The sequence below is a fragment of the Ahaetulla prasina genome, chromosome 8, assembly GCF_028640845.1.
Source record: "Ahaetulla prasina isolate Xishuangbanna chromosome 8, ASM2864084v1, whole genome shotgun sequence".
NCBI lineage: Eukaryota > Metazoa > Chordata > Lepidosauria > Squamata > Colubridae > Ahaetulla > Ahaetulla prasina.
In genome coordinates this window covers 44803279-44811197 of record NC_080546.1, presented here as the reverse complement: position 1 = coordinate 44811197, position 7919 = coordinate 44803279, and positions in this window count along the sequence as shown.

Below are 7919 nucleotides of genomic sequence, written 5' to 3'. Positions count from 1 at the left end.
ATAATTGGTTGTTTCTATTCCATTGCTTTGATGCTGCTCCCTTCTTCCTCCTGCTTGAAAATGACCCATGAACTGCTGCTGATGTGAAGTATGAAGCTCCTAATACACTCTTTCTTTGCTTTATTTTCCTTCCGAGTTCTGAAGTTCATTTTAATTTCCAAGCATCTTTACTATGCCTACTTTAGTAAGATTTATGCTTAATTTTATTGATGGGCAAAATTCTCCTGAACTAATATCTAGAAGTGGCATTTCTTTGGTGATCAGTTGATCAGTGGCAAAAGATTTAAAGGGGTGAGGTAAGGTAGTTAAGTTTTGAGGAGCTTGGTAAATTTATCTGGTGCAAAGGATGGCAATATACTCTAAAGGTCCCACTCGACAGCCTTCCTTTAATGTGCAGAGTATTATGTGGATTAGTTTCAAGTACATCAATTTACTTCACATGAGTTTACAATGAGGCCTATGAGTTGCTACTGGTTCTAATATGTATATTATGATTTACAATAAAGGTGTTCAGAAATCAGAATTCATTTGAAAGAGAATCTTCACTTCTCCAGTAGAATGTAATAAAAAAGATGAAAAGTATTCTCCACAAATGGTGAAATAGCACAAATAATTTGCTATAAAACCAAAACAAAACTAATAGGCTTTTAAGTATTAAATCTAATCCCAAACCAATATAAGCAATATGCATATTGTATTACTCAAATGTACACAACCATGGAGTTCTAAAAGCAAGTGCTATATTTATGAATGTGCTTCTTTTTGTGTGTCCCTACTAGACTGTGTGTTCTACTTCCACAAGGCTTCTTGTCCTTTTTGAGTGTGATTGACATGTATCATTATGAAGATATGCATGCAGGGATAATGAGACTGGTATGCCTCCTGTAGTGTTTCCCCTTAGCAGCTTCAGAGGCATGACTCTCCTAGGGACTTTTATCTTAATTTAGGAACCATGTAGAAACTCAAAGTTGTAAACAGACTTGCTAAGACACTCTCTTGGAAGAAATAGTGACATCTCAGCTCTGGCTGATCAACCAAGAAGACTTATGATTTGTTCTCTTAGAGTTCCTTATGCCTGACCCAACTAGAGAAGTCTGTTGAACTTTCTTTTTATAATCAGTTTCTTGACAAGTTGTGCTTGACAATAAATGAAATTCCAAACTGAAAACAAATCACTGGGTATCTCTCAAGAACTTTTATTAAAAAGATTAAATGAGAAAACAAATGTAAAATTTTCTGAAAATTAAGTTCCTTGTCCATTTTCAGGTGGTATGCTCAATTATCTCCTATGCACTTATTTTTGTGTTAAAATGAATATGACAATACTCCAATAATTAATCAAACTATTGTGTATTTATTTATTTTGTCAGGTACATATTAAATAATATATATAGGTATAAGCATGAATTGAATACATAAAATGAATACAATTAAAGGGAACATTAGGACAGGGATGGTAGGCACGATGGTGCTCTTATGCATGCCCCTTACAGACATCTTAGGAATGGGGTGAGGTTAACAGTAGATACCCTTAAATTAAAGTTTTGGGGAATTTGGGATGAGACCACAGAGTCTGGTAGTGCATTAACATAACAACTCTGTTACTGACATCATATTTTTTGCAATCGAGTTTGGAGCAGTTCACTTTAAGTTTGTATCTATTGTGTGCTCGTGTATTGTTGTGGTTGAAGCTGAAGTAGTCATTGACAGGAAGAACATTGTAGCAGATGATTTTATGAGCTATGCTCAGGTCATACTGAAGGTGGCGTACTTCTAAATTTTCTAAACCCAGAATTTCAAGTCTAGTAGCATAAGGTATTTTGTGCTAGCAGAGGAGTGGAGGACTCTTCTTGTGAAATATTTCTGGACGCGCTCACTTGTATTAATGTCCGATATGCAGTCTGGGTTTATTTTTATTTATTTATTTATTTTTCATAACAATATACATAAGCATCACACAAAAAGATTATATAGAATATAAACATATATATGAGGAAATATAAGGAAGTATAAGCATATATATATAAGAAAAAAAACAATAGGGCAGGAACGGTAGGCACGTTTGTGCTCTTATGCACGCCCCTTATAGTCCTATTAGGAATGGGGTGAGGTCAATAGTAGATAGTTTTTGGTTAAAGCTTTTGGGATTATGAGAAGAGACCACAGAGTCAGGTAATGTGTTCCAAGCACTGATAACTCTGTTACAGAAGTCATATTTTCTGCAATCTAGATTGAAGCAGTTAACATTAAGTTTGAATCTATTGGTTGCTCTTGTATTATTGCTGGGTTAATAATAATACAACATTATTGTATTATCTGGGTTCCAGATAGATGAGCTGTATTCGAGAATTGGTCTAGCAAATGTTTTGTATGCTCTGGTTAGTAGTGTAATCTTACCAGAGAAGAAGCTACACAAGATTAGGTTCACAACTCTTAATGCCTTTTTGGCGATGTTGTTACAGTGGGCTTTGGCACTTAGATCATTTGATATAAGTACTCCAAGGTCCTTGATAGATTGAGGGTCATCTACAAGGTCATGTCCACTTAGCTTGTATCTTTTTGCCAATTTGTAAGATGGAGCATTTGTTAGTTGAGATTTGGAGTTGCCAATTTTTTGACCATTCCGACACAAAGTCAAGGTCTTTTTGAAGGGTAGCAGCATTGTTGGTTGTGTTAAATAGTTTAACATCATCGGTGAAGAGAACACAGTTACTTATAATATGATCACAAAGGTCATTTATGTATAGTATGGAGAGTGTTGGTCCTAGAACACTGCCTTGGGGGACACCGCTATTAACAGGTGCAGGATTTGATGGGGCGCTGCCTATTTTGACCACTTGTTGCCTGTTTGACAGGAACACAGTTATCCAATTATGGAGAATATTAATTCACTAATGTCTCTACTGACTTGAGTACCTGTCCTAGTTCTCAGATGTGACTTTTCCCAGTCTTGCTTGAAGATATCCAAGACAGAACGTGGCAAATCTTCAAAACATAAAGCATTATTCTCTTTGACAGAAATGATACTTGGATGCAAATGAGACTCTTCCTTCTATCTAAACTGTTTCCAAGCAGAAAGTGAAAAGAAGTTTGAAAGCAAAGTTTTAGAGAATTGGAAGACCACCAATCCTTTGCTACCAGATGGTATTTTAAGGTGGTTTTATAGTTTTCATTCTACCTGAAAGATTGTTTTTAATGCTGCCTCAAGTTAGTATTTATAGCTTTGTCCTTTTAAATCATCATGTGGAATTTAATACGTTATTTGTACAGAATAGATTCCTTAGGTTTCTTTATATTTCTGCTGAAACTAAGCCAGGCTGTCAAACCTATAACATTATTGAATTCTGGATTTGAATGTGGGGTGTCAGTGGGGATGGGACAGAAAAACATGAGGAGGAGGATAAAATCCTTTCAAGTTCATTAACATTTCATTTTTAAACATTTCAAAGTTAATGGAATGGAATAGTCACTTTAGCAGTCATATTCCATTACATTTTGCAAAAACCTACATTGTGTAATTTCAAATTAATATATAGAACCTCAGTGACATAAACTATATCAGTGTCTAGCTAATAAAATGTGAAAGCATATTAGCTGACAACAAAGCTCCATGAGTAATTAAGAAAGAGATAAACATTCATTTTACCTTTAAATCAAGAATGTAGCAGCTGCATGAATGCTACAGGGTAGGGAGTTCCAACAAGAAGAAGCCAAATGAGGGGACTTAGATGGCCCAGGGCCCTGAAAATACGATATGCATCCTTTTTGCCTCAGGGTCACATATTGAAATCTATCTCATATTTGTAATGGCTGGGAGCCATAATCATTTGGATTTAATAACCTTTGTGGTTTCAATCTAATTTTTAGCATACAAGTCTCTACTTCGTGTTTTTTTTAAAAGAGCTGTCACAAGCCATTGACAGCAGAATTTGGTTATTGGAAAAAAGAGATCATTAATACTTTAAAGCCATTTAAGAAACATTTCTGAAACTGTTAAATTATAATTGGAATTAAAATTGTTTTCAGAAAATTTAATATATTATTTAACATGAACTGGACAAAGTAAGGCTTTTATAGTACTACCAGTATATGGATACTATAATACATATAAGTAGTATGTGTGTTATCAGCATGGAAGGCAGCATATGAACTTCTGCATGCATTAGAAATTTTCCATGGAAACATTAGCTTATTAAAAATTTCTGATGCATTCAGAAGTTCATATGCTGCCTTACCATGCTTATAATACATATACTGCTATATGTATTATACTAATCATCTTTAGCTGAGATGGGTGGCACATCAATCTCATAAATAAATACAATAAATAAAATACCAGTCACATATATGTAGATAGTACATTTATTCATAGTTTCCTTCTATGGATGTTACTGTTCGTGTATTTATGTTGTATTAGAGATATTTTAAAAACTATTTTTAAGCCGGGGTGAGTTGTCAACATATGCATTCAGATTACTTGTTTATCAAATTTTTAAAATGGCCATCTCCCTGGCAGTGGTATACAAATAACATATTAAAACATAAAACATGATATAAAATTTAAATTGTAGGTCTTGGCATTTTTGGGTCTTTTCCCGTGTAAGGCTGAGAGTAACTTGGTGACGTTTTGATGAGAGTAATGTTTTGTCAAAATGTCGGCAAGATACTCTCAACCTTACACGGGAAAAGACCCGAAAATGCCAAGACCTACATACCTATACCCGTGAAAACATATGAAAACAAAATTTAAAATTATATCAATTATAAATCAATCCCAAATTCAAGGGAGATGTCACTATGCTTAAATTATCATATTTTGGAGAAATTATGTAAAGATCTAGCTCCTTTAGGAACTCCATAATGATGGAAAGGAAAGAGAAAACGAGGAAACAAAGATGGACTTTAAAGAAGCAGGTCAACAGTTTGGAACATTGGTGTTGGAGAACATTCTTGAGAATACAATAGATAGCCAAGAAAACATATAAATTTTATTTTACATGGTTGAAAAAAAAAGTATATATAAACTACATCCCTGTTTTAAATTTCATTATTTCTTTCGTTAATGCCATAATAATTCAAGTCTAGACTGTTCCTGAAAGAGCTATATAACCTTTTACAAGGCAGATAGAAAATGTTTGGAAAGGAATATAAGTAAAATCCACTGTCCCTGACAGTTGTTGATGATTACTGCCCATTCTGTTCATTTTAATTGCAGTTTGTACAAGAGTTTCAATTTTTCAATAGCAGTTTTAATGGACAGTGCTGAAGTGAGAAAGGTTGACTAATAATCTCTCTCTAGGCAGTTCTTTACACTTGTAAGTTATCTGGTATGTTCTAAACATCTGTTGCAAAATTTACATTTGCAACGACAGCCAGATGTTGGGCATAGTAGTCGAGATGAGGCTTTATCGTCTGTTATTTCCAACATACTTTTCAATTAAGCATGACTTGTATGTTTATGAATTACTCATCTATTCAAGAGATTGAAAGTCTTCCTCCTCTTCATTATTTGTTTTGTTGCTTTGGGTTTGTTTTCCACATTCCTGTCTCTCTGGGAACTACCATCCCTTCATCTGCTTGAACTGCACAGCCAAGGTGTATGGTGCACTACTTAAGATCAGGTTTTAGAAGGAAAGCAATTCCAAAGCTGTTTAGATCTTTATTGTCAGCTAACCCAATGTTTTTTTCCATCCTAAAATATTATTTTTCATTTTTTTTACAGCTAGGAAACTGAATATGATTAACTTTGCAGCACAGATTAGCTAAAAAAATTCCAATGTTGCAGTGAAGACAGAATTGGATAGCAGCATTGGGATGGAGGAAACTAAGAAAACCTATCATCCTTTAAATATAGAAGAAATATATATATATGAATATATTACAGTCTTATACATAGTGACATTTACTATGTTAGCTAATATAAAAGTAATTAAAATACCAGTTTTTACTTCCTAGTAAAGTAAATAAGATGTCTGTATTTCCCTTAAATTATTGTTATGTATTCAATCTGCAGAATTAATGAACTGTGTATTTATACATCTTTTTTTTCCATATTTGAATGCTATTTTATCAAACAAAAACACAAACCCCACATATATCAATACAAATAAATACTAAATCATCTCTGATTGCAGCAACCAGCACATAAGCAAACAATTCACCAGGATTCATTTATAAAAGAAATTTCTTTATATACAATACCATGCAGCAGAAGCCAGAACCAGAACTCAGAATCCAGAATCAGTATAAACACAGAAGCTATAGAATCACAGAAGCACTCATATATATAGAGATCAGATCAGTCTGGGCCACTAAACAGTCCCCGTTGGCTGACCTGTTACCATGTCTCTTCCAATTCATGAACCCTTAAACACTAATAGATTTGCTGAAAGGGAATGGGTTATGATTATACAAATCTCAGCAACTTGATTATTTTTATTTTATAGCACAATTTATCCCTTAGCTTGTTATTTTGAGATTTTTTGTTTGTTGTTTTTATTAATATCCTCTTGGTGAATTACTGAGGCACTCACTTATTTTCCAGATAACCAAGTAATATCCCAGTAGCCAGGGTTTTACAAGTGATCACTGAATCTTTACCAGGTTTTGAAAATACCAGTATATCTATATATATATGGATGATGCTTTAGAAAATGTTTTGGCAATACATAGGGTCCTTTGATACATAGTTTTTGGAAGTAAGTTATGCTATTTCAAATTGTATCTTTAGCGGAAAGACCACATGAAAAAGCATGTGAATTTTCTTTAAAGCAAAAGAACGGATGATCGGATTTTTTTAAAATGGGAAAGAGATTTGGAATCCAGCAGCTGTTTATTTCTAATTCAGTATAGAATAGAATAGAATAGAATTTTTTATTGGCCAAGTGTGATTAGACACACAAGGAATTTGTCTTGGTGCATATGCTCTCAGTGTACATAAAAGAAAAGATACGTTCCTCAAGAATTCTAAGGTACAACACTTAATGATAGTCATAAGATACAAATAAGCAATTAGGAAACAAATCGATATAAATCGTAAGGATATAAGCAACAAAGTTACAGCCATGCAGTCATAAGGAGAGGGGTGATGGGAACGATGAGAAGGAGAGGGGTGATGGGAACGATGAGAAGGAGAGGGGTGATGGGAACGATGAGAAGATTAATACTAGTGCAGACTTAGTAAATAGTATGAAAGTGTTGAGGGAATTATTTGTTTAGCAGAGTGATGATGTTCGGGAAGAAACTGTTCTTGTGTCTAGTTGTTCTGGTGTGCAGTGCTCTATAGTGTCGTTTTGAGGGTAGGAATTGAAACAGTTTATGTCCAGGATGTGAGGGGTCTGTAATTTTCACAGCCCTCTTTTTGACTCGTGCAGTATACAGGTCCTCAATGGAAGGCATGTTGGTAATAATTGTTCTTTCTGCAGTTCTAATTATCCTCTGAAGTCTGTGTCTGTCTTGCTGGGTTGCAGAAGTGCAGATGACAGACTCATTCAGTCTAAAAGAGTACATTTCAGGCTTTCTGTTGCTTCTACTGGTTTTATTAATTGGAATGTGGCACTTAGCCTAATTCACCTAGCCATTCTGTGTTTCATAAGAAATTCTTGATGCTGCCAGCAAAAGCTAGCCATTCATCAGCAACACTGCCATTTCTTTAAAGTACTCTGACTTTTCTGATTGATGGGTCACAGCTGCTGCTAAAGGATACATGGATGGTTCTGGTCATAGCTAACACTGCTATTCCACCTGCGTCTCATAACTGACAACAGTGGGATACAAACTGAAATAAAAGATAGCTCTTCCAATGCTTTAGATAATTCCTCAACCGTATTGGCAATTTGATAGTTGGACTATTTCTGAGCATTTGTCTAGCATCTTTGGGAACAGCACTGAATCTGCACCAAAAGTAGCCTGATTGACAA